This window comes from Pteropus medius, unplaced genomic scaffold (assembly GCF_902729225.1).
Source record: "Pteropus medius unplaced genomic scaffold, Ma_sr-lr_union100, whole genome shotgun sequence".
NCBI classification, from domain to species: Eukaryota; Metazoa; Chordata; class Mammalia; order Chiroptera; family Pteropodidae; genus Pteropus; species Pteropus medius.
This window is the reverse complement of record NW_024346062.1, coordinates 14,376,547-14,397,100: the sequence shown is the minus strand read 5'-3', so window position 1 is coordinate 14,397,100 and position 20,554 is coordinate 14,376,547. Positions and strand designations below refer to the sequence as shown.

The 20,554-nt window shown below is 38.0% G+C and overlaps 2 long non-coding RNA genes across 2 annotated transcripts in view; one reads left to right on the top strand and one right to left on the bottom strand.

Annotated features, from left to right (window-relative positions):
- The window catches only part of LOC120612564 (uncharacterized), an 86,560-nt gene that overhangs the window by 31,782 nt on the left and 34,224 nt on the right, over positions 1-20,554 (top strand). The window lies entirely within an intron of this gene.
- LOC120612566 (uncharacterized) lies at positions 6,571-16,086 on the bottom strand. Its single transcript, XR_005655489.1, has 3 exons — positions 15,982-16,086; positions 14,919-15,035; positions 6,571-7,141 (listed from the first exon to the last, which is right to left on the bottom strand). It is a non-coding gene; the product is annotated as an uncharacterized LOC120612566 (long non-coding RNA).

Here is a 20,554-nt window from a genome sequence, read left to right as displayed (position 1 = left end):
TTTTATGCATGTAATTAAAGCAATTAAGATTAATTGTCCCTCAAGGAATAAGAGAGGGAAGTTGTAAGAGCAGGAGATAGCAAGACATTTAAAAATATGAGGGCTTAGAGTCAGGCATACACTGGATTCAAATTCTGGTTTTGCCCCTTAATAGCTGTGTGAACTTGGGCAAGTGCAATGTCTCTGAGTTCTCATTTTTCTTATCTGAAAAGTGTGGCTGTTGACAATCTACTCAGATCTCTTGCTAAGTAGCTTAACACAAAGTACATAGCAGACAGACTATGAAAAAGTTACTAGTAATAAAGGGCTGGGGACTGAAATTTCTCGGTCAAGCCTGGACAGTTCTACCTGTGTTTCCCTAGAATTTCACACTTGATGTGTTGGAAACTTAAATTTACCCTTCTCTTCAGTGTTCTTTCTCAGTGTGTGGCATCACCATCACTTGACCCCTAAGTAGCGAGAGACTTTGGAGTCACCCTCAGTGCCTCCTCTCCTATTCCACCTCTCCCTCTCTCCATCACAGAAGTGTTGCCAGTTCTCCTCCTTAAACTCCTCTCTCTCTCTCTCTCTCTCTCTCTCTCTCTGTTTCTACAGAAACCAACATAAGTCAGGTTTCCATCTTCTCTTTTGCCTGGACAAATGACAAGGCAGCAGTTAAGAGACACTTTCTCCTCCCGCCTTCTCTGTTCTTGCCTCCTGAGCCCCTCCTCTGAGCTTCCAACAAAGATAAATATTTTTTGATCATACATCTTTGATGGATTGCCATTGCTGCAGAACAAAATCTAAACCTTATGCATGGCAATGCAATAGTCTACATTGTGCCTTCTGTGACTTAGAGTCTAACTTCTCATTGATCCCAAATTCTTTGTCCCACCACCATCCAAGTAGACTCAATGATTTAGTCCTATAAAATTAGCCCACATTCTCTCAATGGAGTCTTTAGCATTCTGCTTCAGTTCTTTGCGTACCCTGTCCCTTATACCTAGAATTCTTTTTCCTCCTTCAACTAGTCTACCCATTTAAGTCCTACAGAGGTCAGTTCCATTACTATGACCTAAGTGCCCTCTTCCCATAGATCTCCACTCACAATGAATTGTTTCCTCCTCAATACACCTCTGCCACATTGTTTAAAAATTGCCATAGAGTGCTGAGCATGATCATTATCTGCACATGTCTGTCTGTTCCATGCACAAATTTCTAAAAGATCTTGAAGACCAAGACCAAGGGTCCAAGTCTTATTCCTCATCTTATTCCAGACATGGTAGAATCCAGGTATTATCCAGGTAGAATCCAGGGATAAAGTGATCACAGTAGATTATAACCATAATGGTGACTGGGAGCCTGCCTGTCTTGTTCCACATTGTATTCCCAGTGCATAGCACATTGTAAATGCTCAATAAACATTAGTTGAATCAGTGAGTGAATAAATGGGAGAAAAATAGTTAAAAATTCTATGCAGTCTAGAACAGTGGTTAATATTTTGTTTGATCTTTACTGTCATTCATAATTTTTTCCAAAATTGGATCTGTTTAACCCTAGGCGGGGTTAAAATACTACTTTTATGTCAAAAACAATGCAATATAAAACCTTCTCCCAAAAGTGGAATGCTGTTTATACTGAAGACAAGGCAGGTAAGAGCCAGAAGAATGGATATTCTCTCTCTCTCTCTCTCTTGCTCTCTCTGAGCTGAGTTTCAGTATTATAGAAATTGAAGGAGAAGCTATTTTCCTATAATAAGTAACGAGCAGAAGGGCATTTTGTAGAATACTTAAGAGAGAAGTAAAGTCTCCCGAACAAAAAGGATGCCAAATTTTATGTGAGTGAACAGCAATAGTTGATGCAAGATGTAGATTTTTCTGCTGACAATATTACAAGAAAGCAAAATCTTAAGTGAACTGGTGTGGGACAGAAACATATCAACTATCCCTAGCTATGGTAAAGATTCTTGAGTTCTTTAATAGGATATACTTCATATTAATATCAGACAGAAACTCACTGATTGTGTCAAATTAAAATGGAATGGGCCACAGAGGGGCTAGCTCAGAGACTGGCTAGCTCAACAATACACTTTGCCTTAGGGGACCACTGGCCAAGGCTCCCTAACCCCCAGACAACATTTAGGTGAGAACTGCCAGCGTTCATCTTAGTGACTTTCCTCTTTCTGTATTTTAATGGCTGACCAATACTCCTTCAGAAGGACACATTTTTTTCTTTGGATAACATTAATGTCACTTGATCCCTTGTTTTTCCATTTTATTTTTAACCTAAAGAAACATCCTACTGGCATTCTAGCCTTAATATGATTTAGCATATCTTTCTTCTCATCTCTGATAGACAAAAATATCTCAATATCTCAGGGACCATATCTGTGTTACCACGTACTTCCCCTCCATTTGTAGCAACTGACCTGGCCCCAGGGATGGGCACGTGATGCAGGCTAGGTGGGTCACATCTCTTAACTTCCCCGCCACAGCAATTGGTCCAAGTATTGAGCACAAAAATCAGGGCAATCAGAGTCCTTCTCTGGGTTTTTCAAACTGAGTTGAGATTAAAGAAGCTTTAGATTAGAATGCTGTATGTAAGCTTAGAGCTATCAGCATCCGTGGTTCTAATGGTAGGAAAGACTGAATTCAATATTCAAAGAGAAGCAGAGAAAGAGAAGCCAGTGACAGAATCCTCAGACACACCTGTGTCCTTTTTAGCTACATAAACCAATAAATTCTTCTCCCTCTCCCATGACACAACTTTTTTTCCCCTTAATTTGGACTGATTTAAAGAGTCCCAATAAATACATGATCCGTTATGCATTGATTTCAAAATTTAAGTCTCAGAGGACAATTTTATCCTTTTTCATGTCCTAAATCAGCAATGTTTTGAGAACATCACTCTGCTTCTTGCTCATCACACATCAACTATGCTGCCCTTCTTTCTGGCCCCCAGACACCTCATATCCATTTCTTTTTCCAGGCCTCTGCCTTGCTGATTCCTCTGCCTGGAATGACTTTCCCCAGATACTTTTGTATGTGGCATATTCTCAGTATTTGAGTCTCATTCAATGACACTTTCTTAGAAAGACTTTCCCTGACCACCTTAAGCAAAGTCATCTTCTCCAATAAGTTTATTTCATGACACTGTTTATATCATTTATAATCTATATCTTAATATGGATTTATTTTGTTTGTCATCCATCTTCCTCCACAGAACGTAAGTTTTGTGAGGACAGGACCCCTGTCTGACACTTGCTGCCACATTCTCAGTTCCTGGCATAGTGCCCTGCTCATACTCCACTTAAACATTTGTGAAATGTTAAATTAAAACGTCATTGCAATTACTAAGTATGATTATTATTGAGGTAACAGTATAAAATTAACTTTTTGTACTTTATATACCTTTCATGCCATGGTTGGGGTGTGTTCCAGCCATTCTCAACCATCCTTTGCTTTCCCATAAAGTTCTAAGTTAGAAAACTCTTTTGGATATTGTCACATACCAACCAGAGTGTGACAGATGGGATTCTGCTGTTCAGAGTAGAGAAGTCAGGTCTAATGGCCTCTCATAGAGAGAGCTGCCTGCTATTCCAAAGAGTCTGAAGCTAAATCCTAAAAATCCAACGAGGAGTTCAGAATGAGCCCGGAAGACCTCGACTAAATGAATCATTTACTGCAATTTTTTATTAAGACACTAGGTGGCAGGTGACTATGCTCTGGGACATAAACAGAAAGAGCATTATCATGCTTACCAAAGGCTGGATAATTTCTCTGCTGACATTAAATGCCAACGGGGATTTTATTCATTTGTCAGGATGGTAGGAATTATGACAAGGGCTTTAGACTTTGTCTATGAAGAATAGGATATACTCTGAAACTCAGATTCACAAAGTAAATGTGCAACATGAGAACATTACAAAATGAATCCAGTAAAAAGTAGAAAGTCAGCTCCAGGGTACCAACAAGACAGAGAACTTCTATATAATGAACTAACATCACAATTTTCACTACAATAACAGCACTATCTTTTGGGTTAATAATCTGAGTTAGTAAGTAATTGATTGTATCTTTCTTTTTCTTTTCTCTTTTACTTAAACACCAGGGAAATTTTTTAAAAAGTTCTTTCAAATATAAACTGATCGGAGTCTCTATTATCTCCCTGGTAACCTTCTATGCAGAGTCCTGGGCTTGGAGAAACTTTATTTTCTTCCAATGCCACAGTATATTGGAGAAAACAATCAGCTGACAGACACATGCAAAAGCAGATTATTCAGGTATTTACTTTTATTAAACAACAACAACGAAAATGCTCAAGTCATCTGCTAGTAAATAAAAAAATAGAATACAACATGTGATAAGCACAATAAATTCTAATAAATATATTTCCTTTCCAGTTTGTGGTCTTTAAAGAGTGGTAATGAGGAAAGTAATAGGAGGAAGGTGGGAGGAGAAGCAACCAGAGAATGAAAAGAAGACAAAAAGAGGAGAAAGAGAATGAGATGTATTGAAGGGGAATGGGAAAGAAACATTCACACAGAAGAGAGAAACCAGTGAGAAAGGAAGAGGAAGAGGCAGAGATAAAACAAGGGACTCATATCATAGAGAAATGGTAACAAGGAGAGATGGGAAGTAGGTACACAAAGAGAAGAGCGGAAGGAACAGAGACCAAGGTCAGAGGAGGAGGAGCCAGGAGAGAGGGTCAGTGAGTTCCCAAATGCATTCACTGTTGACTATTTCTCCAGGACAGCTCAATCTTCAAACTTTGGAGTAAATTCAACTGTTAAGTGCTGTTCTTCGAAATGTTAATTAATCTGCGAATCATAGTTTACTGCTCTTTAACTGCACTAATACTTAAGCCTTAGAAACGTCAAATAAACGTGAGTGAGCCTCTCCTAGATTGCAAGGACCAGAGAGAGGCTCAGTTTTACTCAGAGGATTAGAGTCTGTAGAAAGGATATTCAGAGAAAGGAAAGTAGGAACCACATATAACCAGGCTTTTCAGACAAGTAGGAGCTGGGAGATCTTTAATGTGAGAACACAGTTCTAGCCACCAACTGTCCTGTCACTACATCCGCATCAGAAATCTGTGTTCTTTCTTTGGTTTTACTTCATAACTGTCATTTCACTTTCCATCTCTGCTTCTGTTGCTCCTTCCATTATTGGTTTGCTCTCTGTCTCTGAGCTCACCCTCGGTACCATGGAGGATCAATGCTTGGTCAGTCATCATTCATACAGGGTGCCCTTACTGAGCAGAGCTCTTGGTTGAGGCCACATAAATGACTGGCTGGCCTTGGGTTAGATGCCTGCTATGGTTCAGATCAGAGTGGAAGTCTGATCAGAGTGGAAGGACCATGGGGTATGATGTGAGTATGAGAGACCTTTCTGTGTTAGACTGTGCATATGGCAGGTATCTAGAGAGGGAGGGAATAAAACTGAAAGGTACATTGGTCAGTGGGACCAACACATTCCACCCTTGTTCATCAGGCATACCAAACTTCTTCTTTTGGGCATATGGCTTCAATATTGCCCATACAACCTAATTAAACCACTACATGTACATTCACCAACACAAAATCAAATCCGGTCACTATGTCAAGAAAAAATGATATGAATCACTTTAAACTCATAGTCCAAAGTCAATGACCTTTGAAGTTTTTTAAAAACCCAAGCCCAATGAAGCAATAATACAGAATATTTTGGGTAGAGGGGAAGGGACAATGCAGGAATGAAATAAAATCTTTGAGGAAAAAGATAGAAAAGGCAAAAAGATTTCCCTATGATGATAAAAAGAGAGTGGTCTATGGCAGTGGATGTACTTGCACCCACCTATGTGCCCCAAGTGGGTGGCAATACATCAAAGAGATGACAAAGGGGCACCTATGGGCGGGGGGAAAGTTTCCAGTCTCTGCAAACATTCCTGTACCTCCTGTGCAACCTGACTTCAAGTTATCAGACTTTGATGGATCACTGTGGGCTTAGGCAATGCAGATGTCAGTGGTGCCCATGATGGAATGAAGAATGGAGACCCCAGAAAGGCAGATGGAGGACAGAGTGTTTTCTGGACACTGTGCAAGACTTTCAGGCTCTTAACAGACCTGAAAAGGCAGCCGGTCCCAATACTACCTCAGATGAATTTCCTTATAGCTTGGTTAGATGTATGCTTGAACTCATATTTTATCTGATTTATAAATGTGTATTTCTTTAATACTCCAAATAATTAGACTAGAAATCATACCACCTGCACTGATTTGAGCTCCGGGGACAACACTGAATGCAATCAGCCTGAGGCTAGATTGGGACACTACCCACCTGATCATCCTCCTTTTCAACCTCTTAAATTAAGATAAGTCTTTATCAAATAATGGTTTTTACATTGTGCGTTTGTCTGACAACTTAAAATTTTTCTATAAACATAACCATAATGCCAAAATTCTCACAAAGTTGTGGATCAGTGATTGTCTTAATCATCTCAGCTACTATAACAAAAATGCCACAGACTGAGAAACTAATAAACAACAGAAATTTATTTCCCAGAGTACTAGAAGCTAGAAGTCCAAGATTGGGGTGCTAGCATAGTCAGGTTCTGGTGCAGGCCCTCTTCTGGAAGGCGACAGTTGACTTTTGCTTGTATCCTTGCATGGCAGATAGCAGAGAGAGGAATCAAGCTCTCATGACTCTTATAAACTCTCTAATCCCATACTGGGAGCTCTGCCTTCATGATCCCGTCTCATCCTAATTACCACTCGATGTGAGTCCCACTTCCTAATGCGATCACCTCCTAATACCATCACATGGTAGGATTTCAGCATATGAGTTTGAGGAGGACATATACATTAAATCCATAACATCTTCACTTTTTTTTCATGGAAAAATATTGGTGTGTCCTGTGGAACCCAGCCCCTGTGGCCCAGCTTAGTGGCCGCTGAGAGGAAGAAAGAAACTAGAGCTGGGCCATTGCATGCTTTCCTGAAGAGATCAAGTCTGTAGCCATAGCGAAGGGCAGCTGAAGGATGGGTTTTTTTCCCCCAGTGCTTGGATGGGAAGAATGCGGGTGTCACATTCTTGGTTCTGGCCATGGAGGAGGCTGTGAACAGGGAACCGGCTGGCCTGTGGGCAGATTTGGGGCCCTGCCCCAATTGGATAGAGAGAAGTATCTAGGAGAAAGGAAAAAAAAAATCACTTCTGCATTTGAGACAAAAGGAAATTGACAGCAAAGACAGAGTATATTTTCCTTTAGGCTGACTGTAAGCTCTCGTTAGGCACAGGAGCCAGAGCTTATTTATAGAATTGCACTACAGTTTTGCTCTGTCTGGACGGCAAGTCCAACCAGTTCTCATCAAACAGGTTGTTCAATTTCCTATTACAATGAATTCCTATAAAATTAGTCTCTGGGCATGGAGCTCTGGGAATGTGAAGAGCCATATTGATCTGGAAGGACGACAGAGATGGGGCTCAGCTAACTTTGTGGCAGATTTCTCTCCCCTCTCCTTCCTCCATCCATCTCTCCCTCTTCCTTTCTCCTTCCACCCCTCTGGATGCCCACCAGGATGACTCAACACTGGTCCCTAACTGCATAACTGCTTTGATTCTCACACTTCCCATTTATAGAAGGACGATGTCTACTTAGCATGGTTACAATGATGGCTGAATAAAATAGCATATGTAAATGTCCTTGCACAGAGGAGACACTTGATATTTATTTGGTAGAAAATAAAAAAGGAAGAAAGAAAGCAGTGGCTTAAGTGCTACCCGGTACATAGAAAAATAAATCACTTGATGAAAGGTTTATTGGGTGGTAGGATATGAGGAGGGTGAGTCAGAGCAAACTAATGAAGGAGTGTAATGTTGGAAGGTGCAGGCTGTCACTGCTGCTGCTGATGTTATTTGAAAGAGATATAAGACTAAAACCTCTAGTCCATGGTAATTAGAGGAGCTCCCCAGGCACTTTATGTAGCTGGGATGGTAACCTTTGTGTCTTGCTTGAGACCAGTTTCAGTTTGTATAATTACATCCTGAAAGCAGGCCCACAGCTGCAAAGTTTTCACAAAAAGATAATATTTTCTCTGTTGTACTTTCTGTAATTAGCATTTCACATAGGTAAGTGAGGAAACAGTGACAGTATCCAACCTGGTTTCCTTCTTCTTAGGGAAGACGGGCAAATTCCTAGGCAGATTGTGACATTAGGAAAGTCTTGTGAATGTCTGAAAATTAAGAGGTATTCTGGAAGTATTTTTCATAATGCTTCCAGATATGGTTTTCATAGCAATGATAAATATGAGGTCATGGGCCCTAAAAGTAGAAGATGAAGCCATCCTGATCATCACCTTCTGGTATGGACTGAATTATGTCCTCCCAAAATTCACATTGAAGTCCTTAACCCTTAATGGGACTGTATTTGGGGACAGGTAATTAAAGTTATATGAGAGGAAGTGGGGGCTGATCCCATAGGACCGGTTCCATATCAAAAGAGGAAGGCATCTCTCTTTCCATGTGCATGTATAGAAGGAAGGCCGCATGAGGACACAGTAACAAGGCAGTTGTCTGCAAGCCAGGAAGAGAGGCCTCATCCCAAACTAATCTGCCAGCCCCTTGATCTATCTAAAACCCGTTGGCACCTGAGGGCTCTGGACACAATGCAGGGCTCATCTTGAAGCACCCTACTGCGGTCCACGTGGAAGAAGAAAGCATCTCGCAGCAAGTTCTATCATATGTGTGGCTACATTTGGTTTTCACTGGCACAGCCACGCTGATTACAAAGAGCTCTGCAGCTTGGTCCCTGTTTCTTAGTGCCTCTATTAGTTTCTGAGTGCTGCTGTAACAAATCACCATACTTAGTGGCTTGAAACAAGACAAATGTATTCTAAAATACATTTGGAGGCCAGAAGTTCAAAATCCGTTCTATTAGGCTAATGTCAAAATGTCGGCAGGGTAGGTCCCTCTGGAGGCTGAAGGAGAGAATCTGCTTCCTTGCCTTCTTCAGCTTTAGTGGCTGCCTGTATTCATTGGTTTGTGGCCCACTCCTCCAAACCAAAGCACATCACTCGAACCTCTGCTTCCATCATTGTATCTCCTTCTCCTTGGACTCTGACCCCTCCTGTGTTCCTCTTATAAAGGCCACTGTGATTACATTGGGCCCACCTGGATAACCCAGGATATTCTCCCTACCTCAATAATTTGATCACATCTCAGTTCTTTTTGCCATATAAAGCAGTATTCAGAGGTTCTGGGGATTAGGACATGGACTATTTGAGGGGGTATTATTCAGCCTACCACATGGCTTTTGTCTACACCCCACACTTCCAGGCACAGACCCCTTATGGAGACCATCACCATTTGCAGCTTCCTGTGGACTCATTATTACTAAGCTGAGTTTCTCCTTTCAAACATCCAGGTCTCATGCTACCTCCTCCAGGAAGCCTTTTCTCACTTCTCCAACCCACTTTTACTTCTCATATTACTTAAAATAAGAACTCCATTATTTGGCTCTTATATGTTATGCTGAAGTCAGTTCCACTTTGTTTCACATGTATTTGTCTTGTTTTTCAAACTAAATTGTAAGTTTCCTATGTAAGTTTTATGAATCTTCCTCTCAGTTCACCTGGAACAATTTCTTTGGCTTCTAGGTCACCTTCTCCTTTGCTGGACTCACTGATGCCCACAGGCTCTATGTCACTCCCAACTAAGCACATAAGTCCATCAGTGTCCTTGGTCTTGATTGTAGGTCAGGCTCCTGCTCAAGTCTTTTCTAAGGGTTTTTTTCTGAGAACCTTCCTTTAATTCCTGCCTTATAGGACTGGGGTTCTGCCTTGTCCTTTGAGTTGTCCTTCCCTGGGGCCTAGAGTTCTGTGCTGATTCCCAGCTTTCCTGGTGACCAGAATCCAGGTCCATGCACACAAACTGTTTAAACAATGCTTATTTGATAGGAATTTGGGGACCCAGGCCACTGCCTAGCATTGAGGCTCTACTCAGCGCATATGTTAGGACTCTCATCTCTTGCCTTGAGCCACTGTAGTTGCTTATACAGAAATTATGTTTTTATCTACCTAGGTAAACATCTACTTCGGCATCTGAGGCAAATCTCCCAGCTCCTGTTATGCCTCAGTGTACATATCTCTTGAAAGCACGAACATCTGTACATTTTACCCTATATTTTTTTAAGTAGCTATATATCATGAATAACTACAAGATACAATATGAATCTCCCACAAAGCCTAACACAGACCTAGCATCTGTTCAAAACCAGCACCAATTGACTGGAGAATTGGCAAATACAAGGAGATAAGAGAAAAAAGGATAGGATTCCTTGCTCATTCTTGCTTCTTAGAACATCATTGCCTTGTTTTTGCATGCAAAGCAAGTTTTTGTTGGAATAGAAAGTATGTCCTCTTGAGATAGGTATAATATGCTTATCTTGTTTTGAGTCTTGCTGAAGTCTCATGCATTGCAGGTCCACTGCAATTCTGTGCTTTTGGGGCATTGCGAATGTTTTATGTGAATGGGGCATAAGGAATGGCAGATTACACATACTGCATGAATCTCCTCCGCTCAGGTGCATGTGCCATTGTCCCATCGGACCTGACTTACAAAACACAAATTCAAATATAAAATTAAGAATTTCAAGATGGTGACAGCAGAATATTAAGTAAAGAGAGGGGCCCTTCCGAGCGAAGGGCACCGTACAGGTCATATAACCACCGTACAGGTCATATACCCATCAAGTTGGTCCTGATGACAATGTCCTGTGAGAAATCCCATGATAAAGACATACATAGGTTTCCATGGGATCACTTTCCTAGAAAGGAAGATGAAAGGGGGACTTTCTATGAGAGGTAACACTGGAGCTGAAGCTTCAAGGATGAGAAAGATTTAGCCAAGCGAATGGAACAGGAGAACGTTATAGTAGAAGAAATAGTAGGCACAAAGACACAGAAGCATTACAAAGCATTGCACCTTTGGGGAACTACACCCCCCTAGATATGGTTGGAATGCAGATGGATGTGAGATAACAAAGGAAGTTGAGACTTAAGAAGGCTTAAAAGAATGCAAGTGTCAAATGAAGAAAGTTAAACTATCTGGAAAGCTACATAATGTCATTGAAAAAGCATAAGCAGAAAAGTGACATAAAAGGATTTATATTATTAAATGATTTTTTGTTGTTGTTGTTGATGGATTTGACAGAGGGAAACTGTAGCAAGAGAAACCAATTTGAAGCCATTGCTATGTCACAAGAGAGAAGCTCAGACTGTGAGATTCTTTAATTTTGTCCCTTTAAAAATTGTTCATTGAGAAAGGCAGACTCATATTAAGAAATGAGTTAAAACATTAACTAAAAAATTAGCTAAAGTACAATGCCATTTACAGCAATAAGAACTGCTATAGAATTGGGTTCTTTTATCAACTTCTAAGTCACTCTCTTCAAAGCACTGGACAAATGCTTTGACAAATATAGCTAAGAGAAATTTTTTTTTTTTCCTGATTTGGTCTATATCCTGTCATTCAGTGATCCTTCTCTTGCTATCGCCAAGGGTTTACTGCTAAACAATTTTTAGAATGTTTTTAATCTTGCTGGTTTATCTTAAAGCAAGAGCTGTGAATAAAAAATTCTGTGAGCCAGAAACTATTCTTCCAACATCATTCTGTTGTTATATAGGTTCTACTTATTTAACTTTGCAAAGAGTTGGAGAACTGAAGCAAATTTCCAATCTCATTCTGGCTTCTTTTTTTTTATTTGTCTGTGCCCAAGAGCGTTGATTTCCTACTTCTATTTACTTCCCCACTCTAATCTTTCCCATCGAAGTACTCCCCCATTAAATCTAATTCAGAAGAGCAGAGCTTTGCTACCTTTTTCATGTAGCAGCACACAGAGAAAGTGAAAATATCTGTTTGGCACAGGGGGGTTAATGGACAAAGACACTTACAAACTGTAGGGGACTGCTCTGGTGGGTTCTAGCTGTGTCACTCCCCACCCATCTGCTTTGAGGGCTGAGGGAGTAGTTACTTGGGTGCATCTGCAACCCATTTGCACCACAGTGGCCTGTCTAATCGCATAAACTAGGAAACTGTAACAAAGAGTCCTTAGCCCTTCCCAGTATCAATATTAACTAGCTCAATGTTTCTCAAATGTTAATATGATTATGCAAAGCCTCAGGATCTCATTAAAAATGCATATTCTGATTTAGTCAGTCTCAGATTCTGCATATAACGAGCTCCCAGATGGTGCCAGCGTGGTTCATGGACCACATATTTCGTGTAATAAGGAACTGGGTGATTCATTAATACAATTTGCTTTGAAAAAGTTACCAGATTTTAAAAAATGAATATAACTTAGAAGAATTTTAAAAACTCATAAAATTTTGTGACTTTTAATATTAATTACCAGAACATCAGAAACAGCATAAGATAGCCCCTTTTGAATTGTAGGTAAAGATCAACATTCTTATTTGACTAAACCCGCCTTGGTTTAATTTTTAAATAACCAATATATTATAAGCTTCAAATTGCTGTTCTTGGTAACACTCTAAAATCTACTTTAAAGTGACTATAACAAACAGTTCTTATAAGGAACACTTGCCTGGAGTTCAGGGAACTACTAAATTTGGTTTTCTCATAATCAAAGAAAGACCCTTGCAAATGAGAGGTGAGAGCTGATCATTTAGCAAGGCTTTTTGTGCTAGATTGAACATACTCAAAGAAAAGCATAATTAGTTAAAAATTATTATATTCTTCTGGTCCTTAAGGTAGGGAAACTATTAAAAGAATCACTTGACCTTAAATAAAATATCTTTTTTCTCCTCAGACTGTGACTAAAACTTTTCACTCTAGAAACTAATTTAGGGAGAAGGTAAGAGAACTAAAATGTTAAATCAAGCTATATTCAGAGACTGTAATATGCTGATGGCCCTGCAGCCAGACCAGAAGGAAACCTGCAGAACAAAGGAAGATTTCTGCTGGGATTGCTAACAACCCATTTTCCCACACTGTAAAGGGGAAACGGGAAAAGCAGTCTTTAAGTGACGCCCTACACAAAATAAAACCATTCATTCCCTATGTCTAAAACCATGGGGAACCTATGGATAGAAGGAAGGCTGGGAACTGCCAGTAGGCCTTTCACACTACTTATTCTTACATTTTCATGCTACATACTCTTATCCTGCCTCACTCTATGTCCGTATCAAAGGAAAATGGGTAAACAAAGTCTTTGAACTGTAACTCAGAGGAACTAAAGAATGATATAATAATTGAATTCCCTGATACTCAGGGCTTTTTTCCTTGTTTTGACTTTTTGTCTGCTTTCTGTTGTCTTTGCTTTCCCCTTCTCTACTAAACTTTCCTTATGACTTTGACTTTGAGATGTATTTGAATTTTCTTATGCTCCGCCAAGAACCCAATCAGGGAATTTGTCCTGCCCTGAATCAAAACTGTTATTGTTTCTTTCCAACTGTCAATGAATGCAGACTCAGACTATAGGTGATGTGTCCTATTTCCAACTGGACATAAATTTAAAGGCAAATGTAAAAATGGCTTTCAGATAAAGCTGAAAGTGGCATTTAAGATAAACTCAGTGGCTTTACAATTTCTTTGAAAGAGGAAGTGAACTCCCAAGGTTCAAACATTTTGAGAATAGAAATGTAAACTTTCTATTTTAATACATACCAGTTTCTGAATAAAAGAAAGCATTGGCATGCTATGAGATTAAAAATGAAATATATCTCTATTCAAATTCAAATTATGGAAAATTTGGAAATCTTTATAAAAATACTTATTTATGAGATCCAAACACCTTTCTTTAACCTCTTTGAAAAATTTACTAAACATGTGGTGATTTAATCTATCAATTCTTTGTAATATGAGCTCAGTTGAGACATTTGAATATACATTGATTAGTAGGAAGAAAATTTGATATTATTTAGAACTCTACCATCTTTAAAGTAATGTAAATGAAATCATTGTTTTCTGAATGAAAATATCTTTGGAAGGAAGGGTAGTTGTAACTTTGAAAAGCTAGAAAAGAAAAATGTTGTCTAATTTTTTAACCTAGGGAAGATAAAAAGATTATGTGGGAAGAAATATTAGTGATTTAGAGAGGCCTAAAAACTTACTAGGCATTTGAATGAAATAAATTATGAAAGTGAGCTGTAGAATTCCATTAGCAATTTATAGAGGCCTCCCTCTATGCAGAGCTAAAAAAAAGGTGGGTGGTCTTCCTCTATATAGAGTAAATAGTTGATTAATCTCACATCAGTCCTTTCTTTGAAGATTGCGTCTAGAAATCATGGAATGAAATACTTTGACTATGGATGAGTAGTTTTATGATCAATAAATTGTATTACATGGTGTTTTACATTAGAGAAAAGGGCAATCAGATGACATGCTTCAGAGTGTAAATTGATTACTCTCTTGGAATCTGAACATAAATCATTTTTCTGGTCGTCTTACTATAATATTATCCAGTTGGTAAAAGGCACCTTTTTTTACCTTGTCTGCATTGAAAGAATTAGACATAGACCGCTATAGTCATTAATGACAAAACCTGGTGAACTGACATCTTATTTTTATGAAAATTTAACATGGGTTAAAACATCTACTTTAATTGTATAGGTTTTGGTTAATGAAAGAAATAGTACTCTAGAAGCTCTAGAAGCTATTCTTTCCTCTGAAGTGATTAAAGTTCAGGTAATTACATGCAGGTGGTAGCTGGATCATGAAACAAAAGTCTGAACAGCTAGAGTTCCAATAAGGAAAAGAAAGCTGAGCTACACCTGCGGCAAGCACTGTGATTGGCACTTTGCATATATGCTCTTATATGAATGATTATCCATAAGGACTACTTTCCATAAAAAGAAGCTTTTCTGAAACAGCTAAGCAGAGCTTCCAGAATATTCCTGATTTAAATACCATGCAAATCAGAATAAAAATAAAGAATATGCTCACCTTAGTTTAGTCGCGGGAATTTATCTATTATCTTCAGTGTTTCTCCGTCGAAGTTTGCTCTGGACTTGAATACAACTATTTCTTGAAGTTAAAACCTCTTGGAATATCTTTACAGAGCTGAAATTATCAGTTAAATTTATTATTTATCATGATTAATTATGCTTAATATTCTTATTAGTTACCCACTTTCTACCCATCTTAAGATACAATGCCTTTTACAAATCAAAGAAACAATCATTTTCCTTCTGTGCCCCCACAATTCTCTTTTCACAAAGATGACACTCAAAACATTTACCGACTTATATAAGCAGCAACCAATCAAAAAATAATATTTCTTATTGTTCCTTCCTATAATTACCAGCATGACTATCCTTTCACTAGTCCGGAAGCCTTCATCTGTCTCTCCAGTTAACCACTTTCAATCCTAGCTCTTTACCCTTTGAATGACACAATGCATTATTACCTTGTTATATAGGATTTGCAAGCCTTAGGCTCCTGCTATAGACCTGATACAGAGATGATGATCATGGCAGCTGTAATAGGTTGCTGTTAAATAGGTCAATTTTGTTTTTCATAGCAAAGAGCTACTTTACAAACCTTTCTAGGTGATGTGGTGAATTGAGAACGAGGGTCTTATTTTCTGAAAATAAGACTCTATTGCTTAAATAACTGTAGCAATTATACAAACAAATAAGATTCTGTGTTCAGTAATAGCTGGGGCAGCTTGAAGCAGTAGAAAGACCATAGGCTTTAAACTCTAATAAATCTGGGTTTGAAGGCAGTTTTCCTACTGCCTTCAATCGTCTTGAACAATCGTCTTGAACATGTTATGTAGTCTAATTTGCCTTGTATTTCCTCATCTGTAACAGAGATAAAAATACCTCAGGGTGTTCTCTTGGGGTTTACATAGGATAACTTATAGATAGGGCTTAACAGAGTGACTGGCTAACACATAGTAGATATCTGATGAATAGTAGCTATTATCATTCCTCTTCCCTAACCTTTTTGAATTGACCCCTGATTAACTTCTGGTAGGTACATAATTTATACTGGAACTACTTACAGGCAAATCTCAGAGATATTTCAGTTGCAGTTCCAGACCGCTGTAATAATGTGAGTATCATAGTAAATCGAGTAGCAATCTTTTTGAATGCGGAGGGTCTTGCCTTCTATTTGTTAAAAACAAAAACAAAAACAAAAAACACAACACCTGTGAAGTGCAATAAAGCCAAGAATAATAATACAAGATATGCCTGTGTGTAGATCAGCAGCTTTTCCCTCTGCTTGGGTCCTGGTTGCGGAGCTATCACAGATGGGAGTGCCTTCAGGAAACGGTTGCTTTTATGAATTGTAGTCTTCTGCCAAGTGGTTACTAAATTTCTAAGTTACTCAAGATGAGCTGCTTTCCTCACCACAGTGTTGCTGCAGCAAGATCTTGCCTTTAATTCTGCTTAATATCTCGATTCTAACTGACATTTAACTAGCTGGCTAGGAGATGTGGCTTCCTCTTTTACCTGTGGATATAATATCCCCTGTTTAATCAAAGCAAATTTTTGACTCATTTGTGCTATAATATTTTCTTGATATTATATTCTTTCATGATAATTTCAAATTATCAACCGATACATTTAAAACTCCCCTGCCATTGTTATATTATAGTCTGAGACAGCCCATTGAAAAGATTATTTTCTTTAAAAACCCATTTAAACAAAAAAAGTTTCAAATCAGATATAAAAATTATTTCTAGACTCAGGAAAAAAGAAAAGGTGATTCTCAAGAAGATACTGACCTGTCTTCTTATTGGCCCTCCTATAAAGCTGGCAGTACTACCTTCTGGTAGCTGTAAAATGGAATAATAGAAGTATCTACTATATAGGAAACTAGTATGAAATAAATGAGACAATATATGTAAAGTCCCTAAAACAATGCCTGATACATAGAAGGTTTTCAATATATATTAGCTATTATTTATTTTTGAAAAGATATTTAGTTATTGACAAAGTATTAAAATAGTTTCTAAAAGTTTGTTAGTGAAAACCCTCAGACATTTTTCCATTTCACATCTAGGGAAGTTACTAATGATATAATCCTTGAACATTAAAGATGAGAAATTCTTCATTTCCCTATATTTTTTTTTAAAAATGTGGGTTGGCTATTCTTTATATCTTTGAAATATTAAAAATTCACAAGGTTTTAAATATGTATGTTTATTTCTAGATGGTTTCTAGTCACTTGGTTGATTGGGCAGCTCTCTGAATGTCCTTCTATCTCTTAACCCTAGTTCCTCTACCAGAAACAGAAGGCTGTGTGGAGTTTATCTTAGCCCTGATTGATTGTGACAATTCTTTCATTTTACACACATTTTGCTTTTCTATCACTTTAAGCACCCCCTCCCACAACCTTGCTATGTAAATTGAAACAAGGTCTCGATAGGATCTGAGACAGGAAGGGGGCAGGTTGGAAGGAGGAGATGCAGTTTATAGTTCACGCACAAGAGTTTGGACATTATTCTTTAGGTTATAGGAAGTTAATGAAGAGTCTTAAGCAGTGGAGTAATAGGGATTATTCTGTGTTAGCAGATAGGATGAACCAGAGGTAGAAAAACTGGAGGCAGGAACATCAATTGGGTATGATCCAAACAAGAGAGGATAAAGATCTAATCTGGGACAGTGGAAATGCGGACAGATCAGGGCTGAAGGGTTGAGATAATATATAAGATAAATAGTAAATCAGGACATGAAGTCTGATTGGATATAATAGAGTCTAGAAGACTTCCAGTATAAAATAAGTGCTTCCTCTGTAGCATATTATATTAGTAAGCTAGGGCCATCATAATAAAATACTACAGACTGGGTGGCTTAAACAACAGAAATCTATTTTCTCATAGTTCTTGATGCTAGAAGTCCAAGATCAAGGTGTCAGTAGGGTTGGTTTCATTCTGAGGCTTCTCTCTTGGGCTTGCAGATGGCCACCTTCTTGCTGTGTCCTATCGTGGTTGTCCCTCGGTCTGTATGGTCTGTGTCTTGATCTCTTCTTATAAGGACACCAGTCATATTGGATTAAGGCCCACCCTAACAGCCTCCTTTTAACTTAATTACCTTTTAAAAAGGCACTATCTCCAAATACAGTTACATTCTAAGGTATTTAGCCTTTCTTTTTATTTTTCTGTTTAGTACCCATAGTTCTTATAGTAAATTTGGGCAAAAAACTGTATAAAAATAAAAACAATAGTGGCATCAATATTTGTAAAATGCTTATCATGTTTGAGACACCATGCTAGGCACTATATATATATATATATATATATATATATATAAATAGTCTCCTTTGATCTTTCAGAGAATGTTATGGTGTCAATACTATTATTATCCTCATCTTGAAGAAAGGGAAACTGAGAAAGTACTTAGAAAATGTGCCCACGAAAAGGTAGGTTTCACGTTAAAGGTGGTAGACCTAGAATTTGAACCTGTGTGCTCTAACTCCAGACCCTGTGCTGGAAAGTTTCCGAGCTTATTTAATTTCTCAAAATATATTTGCAATAGGAAAAGAATGGAGTGTTTTGAGAAGAATCCCCTCCCTTCGAACAGCAACTGTCATGCATGCTCACATTAACCCTTATCGCCAACATTCAACTCAGCTTCAACTCTTGCGACTGACCCTCTCTCTCCCCAAAATGACAGTGAAAAATAAAAATGAGGGAAGAATATTATCTCAGATCCTGAAAAGAACAAAATAGGTTTAAATGTTCTAAAGTGGAATAAAGAGTTTTTGTTTTAAGGAGGAATGTTCTGAAGGAGGCGAGGACCACTTAAAGATTTGAAAAATATGTGAATTAACAAATCTAATAGTAATTTCTCAGGCTTCCTTTCTACTTTTACTCATTCTACCTTTACTTTTCTGTCTTCCCTAACTTGTGATTTGAGGCAGTGATTATCAAAAGTTTTAGTAGTGTAACTTTCTATTTTCCAAATAAAATATTATATTGCATAGTAAAACAAGCAAAATAGTACTTTTTATACAAAGTTATTTTAAGCATTGACATTCATATTTACTTATTAAACAGACAATCAATGAGAATGTATATTAATATTCTTGGTGTTTTCCACTGTGTTTTAATTTGGCATATGTCACATTTGAATGTGTTTGCTGGTTAGTTTTTAATTACAGTTTTAAAAATAACTTTAAAAATAACTATTTAAATTAACTTTAAAATATTTAAACTATTTAAAAGTCATTATTAAAAGATATTTTAAGCACGTGTAACAAATGCTTGCCAGACCCCAGAAGCACGTCTGAGGAAGTGTCACATTTTGCAAACCATGGATGGAGGGAAATGCAGGCATCGCCCCTGTCTCAGTACATAATGAGATGCTGGTCTTCCCTTCCGGAGTACATTTATGCTGGCCCATGCTCCAGGCAAAGAAACAGGCGTCAGGCTCCACTGATCTTAGACACACAGAGAATCACTTATCCATATGCTCAGGGTGTTTGACGCCATTGTCTCCCTGCCCAGTCACAAATTAGTCACTTTCCGTTAGTGACTGTGAATATAAAGGAGGCATTTTCTGAAATACAGATCTTGTTTCAACAATTAAGGATAGAGAAACCAACAACCATTTCTCTTCATTTATTATGTGTCTAAACGATACATAGTTTTAGTCTGTGGCTTCTATAGATGCTAATGAAAATATTCCACCATTTACACCCGCTCCCAAAGTCCCAATTCTAAAATGAGAGTAGATAAAAATAGGGCGAAAATCTTGCCTCCCTTCTTTTTCTTTCATTATGGATCACTGTGCCCAATTTATAGAAGCATGGAATTTTAGAGTCAGAAAGAAACTCAGAAATCGTGCAGACTAATGTCTTGTCTCTATAAGAATTCCCTAAATAGCATTTCTGACAGCCACTAAATGAACAGTCTAGTGCAAGAATCTTACTATTTCACAATTGCACCCTTGGAAAGCAGGAACTTGATAGCAAGTTTTTCTTACACTGAATATGCTACAATATGTCGATCACTAGTTGACTGACATTCAGGTTATTTCCAAGAGTTTTTCACAACAATATTGCACTAAACGTCTTTGTGAATATATCCATACTTCTAGGTTTATTTTATTAGTGAAGCCCCTCACAGGTGAAATTGCTGAGTCAGATTATATGTGCACATTTTTTATTTTAATAGCTAATGCTGGGTTACTTTTTTAAAAGACTGTGGTAATTTATAGTCCACCAACGAAGTATGACAATGCCTATTTTCCCATTGAGGCTTATCAGCTTTTAAACTTTTGCCTATCCATTAAATGAAAAAATGATATCTCATTTTTTTTTTTTTTTTTTAATTTGCATGCCACGATCTCTGCCGAGGTCAAACATCTTTCAACTGTTAATTGGTTATCTGTGTTTGGTCTTGAATGTTTTGTTGTTAAATTGTTTGCTTGTTTGCCTTTGGGTGGTTTATATGATCAATTTGAAAGAGCTCTTAGTTGATTAAGGGTTGATCTTTCTACCGTTTACTCACGGAACTAAGTTTTAACTTTCAACTATCCTGCCTTATCTTCTCTGATCAAATTCATTTCCCAACAATTCTCTTAAGATGTGCTGCTTGCTCATAAATGATTATCTCACATGGAAGCGAC